Source organism: Euprymna scolopes, chromosome 8, assembly GCF_053919585.1.
Source record: "Euprymna scolopes isolate OS-2025 chromosome 8, ASM5391958v1, whole genome shotgun sequence".
Lineage (NCBI taxonomy): Eukaryota > Metazoa > Mollusca > Cephalopoda > Sepiida > Sepiolidae > Euprymna > Euprymna scolopes.
Window position 1 is genome coordinate 143,248,125 of NC_136489.1, and position 11,325 is coordinate 143,259,449.

Genomic DNA, 11,325 nt, shown 5'->3' on the forward strand with positions numbered 1-11,325 from the left:
CACGGAGAGGCTCATCTACCTACATATAAAAATTAGTGAGCATAACTTAAATATTGAGGAAGTTAATCAAATTTAAAATCCGTCAGCTTCTGTTGGGACACACTATATATATATATATATATATATATATATATATATATATATATATAAAGGGTATAATACCCTTGAAATTTATCTATTTCGTTCTTTATGCTACGTACAATTTTCAAATAATTGAACATTCATTTACTTAATTCTGCAATGTTTTTAAAAGCATGTCTTCAGGTAAAATATAATGGTCATTTTTGTGAGAAAGAATTTTTTATTCTGAGAATACTAGAAATGAGTGAACATGATAATTTTCTTAATGGGTCTTTGAAATAAACAGCTTTATTTTTATAATTTTAAATATAAGTGATATGTTTTACACGTTTGTATCCTTTATATAATATTTTGATTACAGAAATTCCCCTCTGCATCAAACTGCCGTAGGTTTTCATAAACAGATGCCACATACAAATTTATTATATCTAAACCTTCAACCACCGTCTTATCTAACTACACTACGTCGTTACATACAGTTATTATTGATAAGATCTTATATTGCATCCTAGGAGAGACATCATCACTATTGACAAGATCTATAGACGAAGTAGTTACTATTATCCTCTCTCCCTAACAAGCCCCCCCACTCTCCCAAACAAGACTGTGTAAATATATAACTATTACAACTATTTTTACCTGACACCCTTATTAACTGGATTAAACACTATTACAAATACAACTAGCATTACACTTTACTATTCGAAAATAATGATTTCTCCCCAATAACATTCCTCCTATTCTCATTGGCTGTTACCTTGAAATCTCTTATTCCAGATAATGCAAAAAACGAATAATCTGCCCTTATTCAAGATGGCTACTCGATCTTCACGCATTTGCATGGATCATTTATAATTTACTTTAGAGAAATCAATCTAAAAAAAATTAAATTTAAACAAATAAAAGTCATACCTTCCATATAGACAAGTTAGCGCAGCTACCTTTGGTGATGTTTACATCTAAGGAAAAGAGCGTATTCTTCCTTTACTCATTTGAATTAATAAAGAATATCGTTGGATCGATCGTCAAAACATATGCACAAATCTCTGACATACGTCTATGAAATTGACCCCACCCTCCACTCTAGGAACGTTTTATAACCGAAAACTGATCCCTGACAATAAAAAGCATGAAAACATTTCTTTTTTTTTGTTTGTTTTTACATTGTTTTTTCTAAAACTTAAGTTTGCAATTAATGAATTTAACGTTAACTTAAGTTTGTAATTAATGAATTTAACGTTAACTTAAGTTTGTAATTAATGAATTTAACGTTACACATTAAAAAAATGTAAACTGAAATTTACAGGGAGAGGGGATTACATAAACTTCCGTCGAATCTCTTCCTAAAAGAGTTTTCGTTTCTTTCTTGTGGGGGGGGGGAGGTTATTATTTATACCGTGTTTGCTTGCTTTCGTTATTGAAAACAACGAATTCAATGAGGCTCGCAAAAAAATTGTTCCTTTCGGCAACCACACATGCGATTTTACAAGTATTTTAATGGAAAGTTCTTCGAGGAAATTAAAACACGTGTATCTCTTTGACGTAACCAACCCCGACTAATGCAACAGGAAGTGCAATCCCACAACAACATTGTAATAATCCTTAGATGATGAAAAGCCTTCTACTTAAAAATTCCTCTCATCGAAATGCTAGATTCGGAAATTCCTGACAAAAAGAAGTAAAAATTCACGGTCGCGATCATTCAAAGCAGACTGACGAAATTTCAAAGTAAAAAATTACGTTTTTCAAAAATCTGATATAAGTTGGGTCAAATTAGTCTGGAGAGCGTTTGTAGCACTCTTTTATCGATACAAACACACATGCTACATGAGAGAATATTGTTTGGTAATAACATTAAGTTTAAAAGAAATTTGTTGTCAATGATAAAGATTCGGTTTTTGAGTTGACTGAAATCAGATAGGAAAAAGCTGAAAAATTAAAAATTGGAAGAAAACCCGAGACGACAAAGGAAGGTATGTGCTGATAGGATGAACGTGTATCTAATGAAACTAGTTATGCCTGCAAATAACTCTGAAAAACGCTAATTAATTGCATTTATGTGGTAAACAAAACAAACTAATTAACTGACTCACTCGCCTTCGCACTCCATTCGAGTTTAGGTACGGTTTTCACATAAGACGAACATTTCTGCATATCAAACTTATTCTCCACTGCTAGAACACATAACTAAAAAAACATTAGGCTTTGTACCCAATTTACAACGTAAAGAACCTTAGTAAAATGTTTCATATGTAAACTGACTGAGTATTACGTTAATTCTAAGTTGACACATCTTTTGTTTTTTGGGAGACCTTATTTGCGTTAAACAAGTGACTTGCAACAATCACGATGTGATGACGTGCAGATTTCCGTGATAACCGAATACAATATAGTGCGACAAAATGGGACTGTGTGAATCACTAAACTGACAAAAAACCAATTCGTTGCGGTGAAAGTTGTGCAATAGTATTTCTATTAGTAATAATTAACATAGCTAATTAATGATATAAAGATAGGGTATTGGCAAAAGACTAAATAATTAACTAGCCGGACCATAAAATGCACTACGAACGAGAAATTATTGACAAAGCCGAGAATAAAATTTCTATCAATTATAATCAAAAAAGTTTTCACCAAATTTGTAAACGTTATGTTGAAAGAGCAGTAACGAAACTTCAAAGTATTTTATTTGTAGACAATATTTTAGATTTTTGCCTTTAGTGTTGCAATCTCTTATTATAGCAACTATATTTTATATGTAAACAGATTGAGTTTTAGAGTTTTATCTGAAAGGATTAATTTATCAGTCAGAATTGGTCAATGGAGTATATTAAATAGTTGCTTTTGATATAATGCCGCAGCGTAGAAATTACGCTGAAATTTAATTTGAAAAGATTTTTGAATCCGATTTGGAAAATAAAAATCTTATATTTCAGTAATCATTGTAACGTATGGAGAGAAAAGAAAAACTATATTTTTGAATAAATTAAAAAAAAATACATGGAAGAAGACAGTAAATAAAATATAATCAGAAAAAGTATAAGTAAATTCGATTTAGAAAAAAAAAAAGGCAGATTCCATAATGAAGAGAATCCAAGAGGACGAACAGATCGAGCGATCCACACATCCTAGTTTATTTTCTCTGGAGGTTTTAACATCTTCGCGGAGCTTTCAATCAAGCATTTCATTGTATATTACATGAGGCAATTCCGATGAGTTGCCATGTCAGTAGGCAGAACGCATCTAGCATTAGCTACCTCTTATCAAAACATGCTTGCTTCAATAAGAATGTGGCTGGAAAATGCACAGATAATTGAATGTTGCAGACACTTTCGTAACATTCTTCTTCCATGTCAACCACAAAGCGCGAACGAACAACGCGTAAGTAGAACTGTCAGAGCCAATTCTGCTAAGAGTATCGGCTAATAAATATTGACATTTTAACTAACACCTCTCAGACTGTACTTTTAACTGTTTGTTCCATTCAATAATATCAATTATGCTATCAAAATAATGGTTTGCCTAAAGAATCGTCAAATACAATTTACCTGGCCATAGAGAGAATTCGACTTGACTGCGGGCGATCATCAAGTAAATCTGTCTTCATTTATATTCTTTTTCACTCACTGTCCGAGGATACAGTTAAAACAAAGCACTATGCCAGTACTAAACACAACTTAGTTGATATGAGAGGAATCTAATTGTTTTAGCAGTTTTTCTGGTGTCTACATTTACTCTAGACACCTAAGAACAGCAAAGATCACGTTTTACATTACGTCATTTATAGCTAAGCGTGGCAATAAAATTAAACGCATTTTCTGAGGTATTATTCGACTGGTAATCTCATAAAGTAATTATTATAAAACATAAAAGTTCAATTTTCGAAAATTAACGAAAAAAACTTATATAGAAACAATGAGATATTTCAGCGTTAAGAATAACTTTAATATTTTTTCCTTTAAAATTAACAAATATCTATACTAGATATTAGGATTTCTTCGTCTAATATATATGCGTTACTTTAATTTCCCGGAAAAATTGGGCGTTACTACTTGTAGTAATTGCATCTTGTCTTTTCTTTAAAAAAGTTCGTGTATTATTGTAAATAATAGGAAATATTCATAGCTAAAATCCTTATTTGATTTCATCTAAAACTTATTTCTGTCTATTTTATAAGGCGCGTTGTTACAATATGTCTCAACAATATTAATGATCGATTAAAATAATATAAAAGGCAATATTCTCAATCATGATTCGCATAGAGTTATTCATTATAAGTAAAAATGAAAACGAATTAAAGTTTCCCGTTGAGAAATTACTTCTAAAGGATAATCTGGTTACATATAAGTAGACCATCGCAAGAGATTACCAACCACTGGTATGATTTTCATAATTAACAACACTAATATAGTGTAAAGTACTGACGCTCGATGGACAGATCACAGCAATATGTCCATCAAAAATGATATTTGCAAGAATACGCCTTACCACCATCGTTATTTATTGTAATTATACTCTCACAGATGCGAGTGTTACGTAGGATGAGAGCGAGATAGAGATTTGCTAATCTTTTGAGAATCCAGTGTTAGTGGATAATCTGGAGATGTATGAAAGCATTAAGGCTCAACTCAGACATTCAAGCGATATAGCTACAGAAGACCATGTAAATTCGGTACATGTCTCATGGGTTAAAAGACACAAAAACCTACAACAAACACATCGATATTTGTAGAAGGAAGTTTACAAATACCTTAAAAATTTATGGTTAGACCAGAATTTTCATGCGCCATGACGAAAAAAAAAAAAAAAAAAAACATGGGAATACATGAACAGAGGGAATAAAATCTACAAGCCTAAATATAATGGGGGAACTATAATTAGTGATATTATCCCTTGGGTAGAAGAGCGCACTACGTTAGTTACACAACAGTCCAACTGGAAATGTTGTTTAAATAATTGTATATAAATGTTGTTTCACGAGAAACACCCGGCTAGCTGAAAACATTATCAATGATTTCCCCCACTCTTTATCTATACCTAAACCTAAACCTAGATTCCATGAAAAAAGCTTCTTTCTTAGAACTGCACACCTGTGGAATTGTCTTCCGCTTGCCTGCTTTCCAACTGACTACAATATGGTCGTCTTCAAGTCCAATGTAAACAAGTTCTTGATGAGCCGTTCCCCTTAAATAATCAAATTTACAAAATTTACACTACTAACGATTACTACAACATGTTCCTTTTAACCATCGTACACTCATAAACCATTATCCTCGAGTGGCCTCTTGACCTTGATAAGTGGCGACTCCTGTGTAAAAATATTACGTTTTGTGAGATTATCTATCAAAAAAGTTAGGTGGAAGAATGAATAGTGTGCGAGGGAGGGGACAACTCGTTACGCAGCTATGTTAGAGTGAATGCCCGTCGATATTTTAAGATGCGTCATAAAAATTAACTCGCACCCATTTTTGAGACGCATCTTAAAATATCTATGTTCATTCTTTCTAAAATTTTAAAATCTATAATTTTAAACCAAGAAAATTCATCGAGTCTCAAACAGTGGCAATGACACATATCAGGATTGGTCTACTTCGAACCATTTTTTTAAGCAATATTAAAACGTATTTAAAAACAGATCGCGTTGATAGAATTAGAAATGCATAAGCATCAATCCTCCTTTCAACGGCTTGCATCTGCCGAATGTGCTGAGCAATTAAGCTGATATATGGTTTGTACTTAGTACACCGATGATACCCAGCAAGAGAACTCGACTAGCAAACTCAATATTAAATTAAATGTTAGATATATAAATGTTTCCACAAAATAACAAAACGTAGTAGACCACATAAACCATGAACGCCACATACTGTAAGGGTTCTTAGAAAAACATATTAAAACTCAACCGAGTGACTTGTATACGAAGCAAATGCGCTACCATATTACACACAATAAACTGCAGGTACGGTTGACTGGTTGTGTCTACTCTTCTTAACCAGGCGTGCAATCATAAAACTATAAAGAACCCACGCTGATGTTTCATAAGTAAATGAACCAAATGAGCCAATGGAATATTAATTTGATGACAGATTTTATAGAATAAAAGACAACATACATTTTATAGAATAAAAGACAGCACATAACACAATCAGTCCAAGGACTAACATATGTTGCTACTCATAAGAAATGCATACAAGTTTTATTTATTGGTAACATTCAAATGGCATGTGTTAACTTGTAAAAAATAGTAAATTAATTGGCATTTGAAAAAAAAAAATAACTTTATGGAAAACAAAACATGTTTTATCCATGATTGAAACTTTTATATTAAACTCGGTATTTTCACTTTTAAACAAAGGTCATTTAAACTGTTTTGCTGACAATATCGTGTCTCTCCCTGGTTAAGCCGTCCCAAATATCTTTTTTATTTTCGGAATGTAAATGAAGTTTAATACTTTGCATTATTTGAAAAAGTTATGGACTACTTTTCACATCTTGGTTTTATTATTTACAGTGAATTTCATGTCCGACGTTTCTCATATATATTTTTCAAACTTGAGAATAGTTGACATAACTAACACCTATAGATTTACTTTTTTGGGGGGAATTTGTGGCATCAATTGTAGACGTGTAATGACTTATGATTGATTAATTATTTAAGATAGCAGAGGACGCCAAAACCATTTGTAAAAATAAAGAAACCTTATGTTTGCGTTTGTTTATATTTCATCCATAAAAGCACTATTTAAATTTCGAGTTCACTTAGATCTATTTCAAAGTAAATTAAACAAATGGGGTTAATATATTTATTGAAGAAAATGTTATCGAGAAATGTTCTTTCTCATAATTCCTTGATGGGTAAACGTGTGTTAACACACACATACACATACACGCGCACACATATATATTGTATTGGTAAATATTTTAAAAATAATATTTCTCTCTTTGTGTAATCGTTTTTGTTTAGAAGCTCAATGTATGTTTAAAATAATAACAGAGCATGTATAAAAAGAATAACAGTATAATTACATTCCGAGATTATAATATTTATTTTTCATGCTAAACAGTTCCTCCAGCAAAATACAATTTCTTTACATCTTTTACAGATCCGTTTCGCTATGCAGAAACAAACGCTTATTATTATATCAATACTGTGGATACAGTATTTCGAGCATATACTCTTTAGAAAAAATGAAATGCTTTGCTTAAGAATATAATGCTGCAAATTGAAAAGGTTTCGTAGAAGACTCAATATCGTATGTTTGTTTCGGCAGTCATATATACATGAAATAATGTAATGTCTAAATAATAAACTGTTTCAGCCATTTCCAGAACCGACTTTATATCCCAAACCCACTGCTAAAAATATACATGAAATAATAAAATGTCTAAATAGTAAACTGTTCAGCCATTTCCGGAACCGACTTTATATCCCAAACCCACTGCTAAAAATATACATGAAATAATAAAATGTCTAAATAGTAAACTGTTTCAGCCATTTCCGGAACCGACTTTATATCCCAAACCCACTGCTAAAAATATACATGAAATAATAAAATGTCTAAATAGTAAACTGTTTCAGCCATTTTCGGGACTGACTTTATATCCCAAACCCACTGTTAAAAATATACATGAAATAATGTAATGTTTAAATCGTAAACAGTCTCAGCCATTTCCGGGACTGACTTTATATCCCAAACCCACTGCTAAAAATATACATGAAATAATAAAATGTCTAAATAGTAAATTGTTTCAACCATTTTCGGGACTGACTTTATATCCCAAACCCACTGCTAAAAATATACATGAAATAATCTAATGTCTAAATAGTAGACTGTTTCAGCTATTTCTGGAACTGACTTATAATCCCCATCTCACTTTTAAAAATATACATGAAATAAAGTCATGTATAAATCGTTAACTTTTTCAGCCATTTCCGGGACTAACTTCTTATCTCCCATCCTACTGTTTAAAATATGCATTAAATAAAGTAATGTCCAAGACGTAAATAGTTGCAGCCATTTCTGGAACCGACTTCATATTTCCCACCCCAATGTTAAAAATATACATTAAATAAAGCAATGTGTAATGCGTAAACGGGTTCACCCATTTTCGGGACTGATTTAATATCCCCCACCCACTGTTAAAAATATACATGAAATAAAGTAATGTTTTAATCGTAAACGGTTTGAGTAATTTCCGGGACTGACTTCATATCCCGTAACCCAATGCTTAAAATATACTTGAAATAAAGTAAACTGTTCCAGCAGCTTTTCGAAAGTAATACATAAAAACATTACCACGGTTAGGGATTAGGTAACCATTGCTTCAACATGAATGCCTGAGTGTACTATCAGTTTCAGAATTCCAGTGACTTAACCCCCCCCATTTTTTGGTCTTGGTTAATGGAGGAGAAATCCTTCATTACTGATACAATTCTTACTTTTGTTATTGACCAGAGAGCCCCTTTTGGTAAGCTGGTTTCCGCCTAAATTTTTAAGCGACCTCATGTCCAATTCCGCCTTGTGGTGAAGCAAGTAAACAAAAAAATAATCAGAACGGACATTTTCCAGGGCATTTTATAATTAATCAGGGGTAACACTTCCAGGGCATTTTGTAATTAAATCAGAAATAACTTTTTCCAGTTACTTTTTTAATATTAAAACTTTGTTACATTAAACATAGTACCTATTCACAATGTCTCCCCACGGGACAAATTTAGACACCAGGGTCGTTTTTTAACGTGGAGAAAAATTGTCTTAGTCGTAAAGGATTTCTCTTCCAGAAGAAGAAATTGAAATGTAGCACCTGAAGAACAGATACTACACTTTGATCTTAGCCAAAAGGCCAAGAAAGACACATCATTTTATTAGCTTTGCCTCACAGCGACACCATTTTTTTTTAATATTTCAATTTCCTTTTCAAGGGTGACAAGGTTTATTTGGAATATTCCACTTTTTGAAATATTCCACTTTCCTTTTTTAGGGATGCACAGCATGATAACGGACGGAGCGATAAGCCTAATAATATAATTATTATTATTACTATTATTATTATTATTATTATTATTACTATTATTACTATTACTACTGCTACATTATTCATCTAATATTTATTTTTGTAATTAGTTTAATAGGGTTATATCTAAAATGGATTTACATCAGTTTCAAAATTGGAAACAACTTCGTAACATTTTTCTAGATTGTTGTTGTATCAATATATATATATATATATATATATATATATATAAGGCAAAATGTGCATTTTTCTAGATTGTTGTTGTATAAGTAAGATATATATATATATATATATATATATATATATATATATATATATATATATATAATGAAAAATGTGTGTGACCATTTCGTGTATGTCTTCAAAAGGCTTTTCTAGCACACGCTCCCGGGTTCGTTACTATCGCTTGAAACTGTGTATATAGGTCGTATATAATAATATCTAGGAATTAGGAAAGCACGTAGCGTATAGATTTATTTACGTCGATTTTCACAAAATTATTGCTATTTTGGCTTCTCGCGTGTTTTGGGCTTTTTAGTATAAATAAAGTGAAACTAAACTCAAACGACGTCTTCTCGGCATTGCGCCGGGAAAAACGTCCAGAAGCAAACAGCTTTGATCAGACAGTTCTGGACAATTGGGGCATGCTTCCCCCCTCCCCAACATTTGTTGGGGGAAAAAACAGGTAAATTTGGGTAAACAAACGCTGCGTGACTTCTATTTGACCTTATTAATTAGGTCAAATGGAAGCAGCAGAGTTAACTTTTATTACGCACGCCTGTTTTTATAGTTAAATAACCTGCTTAACTGTCGCCGTAGTACGGCTTTTTTCACACATTAATTTCCAACTCAAGGGTACGGGTTCGATCGTCATACACTCACCTACCAAAACATTTTTTATTATTATTTAACCCTCCCCCCCCCCCGGAATTTTGATTTACCTCAAGACACACGGGCATCGCCGGGTACCTCCCGTTAGTATAAATATAAAAGCAAAAATGTGTGTGGGCACTGGGAAGAGTTTTGGTTGTCTAATCTAATTATCAAAACTTCTCATAAACTTGATTCTAATCGTCTTATTTTCAGCATCAAATGAAAGACAATAATTTATTGTTAATCTTGGGATGGGCGTTATTTTTTTCTAAGTGAACATTTACAAAAATAAAATTATACGAAACTACCCCCAAAAGACATTGTGTATATGAAAATTGCCATTTACATCCAACTCTTACGCCTGGTTTTTATAGCAACACACCCGCACGCACATATACGCGCATGCATGCAACCGTCATGTTGCTATGGCAACACGCACACACGCACACAGACGTACATGCATACAAACGCCAGGTATCAACTCTAAATAACAATTATATTGATATTATATTTAATTAAATTTATTTGGAATTATTGCTTCTGACATTGATTTTTTTATGAAACGAGTAGAGTTATTTCCCCTGATTAGTTTTTTTTATATATGTTCCGAAGTGCGACAGATAAAAAAAAATCTTCCCAAATAAATTAATTTGGTAATCGCAAGACGTTTCTAGCGTGGAAAATAATTTCGTGTAGAGATAAAGATGTTTAGCTTTATTTTTAAATATTCGATACTCTTGCATAATTTGACCCGAATACTCGGGAATTCCTAACAATGGATCAGACGAGACCAGCAATCATCGGTTTAAGCCGAGCCTTGTAACAGACGCTTTAAAAACAAACAAACCGGAAAAATACAAATGTAAATCATCAAAACTAACAAAAACCTACGTTTAAAAGACTGAAATTATTTTTTATTTATTTTATTTTTATATTTAGTTGGGTTTTTTTTACAAAATATTAATCAACTTTGTTTTCTTTTCCTTCAAAAAAAGATAAAAGTTTTACTTTTTTTCATCGTAAATTCTTAGGTGTAAGTACAAGTTTTTTTTTAGACATTTTGTTCAATCAGGTTTTTTGAGGGGGGCACAAAATTTTACACATATATAAGTATTTTTAAAAGAAAATACACGAAAATATGTTTACGAAAAGCGTAAATTGTTAGATGAAAGTACAGGAAAATATTTAGTATTTTTTCAGGCAAACTTAATATATTTATTTTATTTTATTTTATTTTATTTTATTTTTACGGTTGTTCATTGCCGGTGGAAGAACTTTCTCGGGATAAGGATAATTTCATAGAAAGCTTTTACTTCGTCGACTGTTGAACGGCCATCGTCGGCAAAGGGGGAGGAG

General features: G+C 32.0%; 1 protein-coding gene and 1 pseudogene across 7 annotated transcripts in view; both read right to left on the bottom strand.

The window, feature by feature from the left end:
- The window catches only part of LOC145283807 (neuropeptide F receptor-like), a 489,066-nt gene that overhangs the window by 408,548 nt on the left and 69,193 nt on the right, over positions 1–11,325 (bottom strand). The window lies entirely within an intron of this gene.
- Positions 8,828–8,938, bottom strand: LOC145284165 (U2 spliceosomal RNA; annotated as a pseudogene).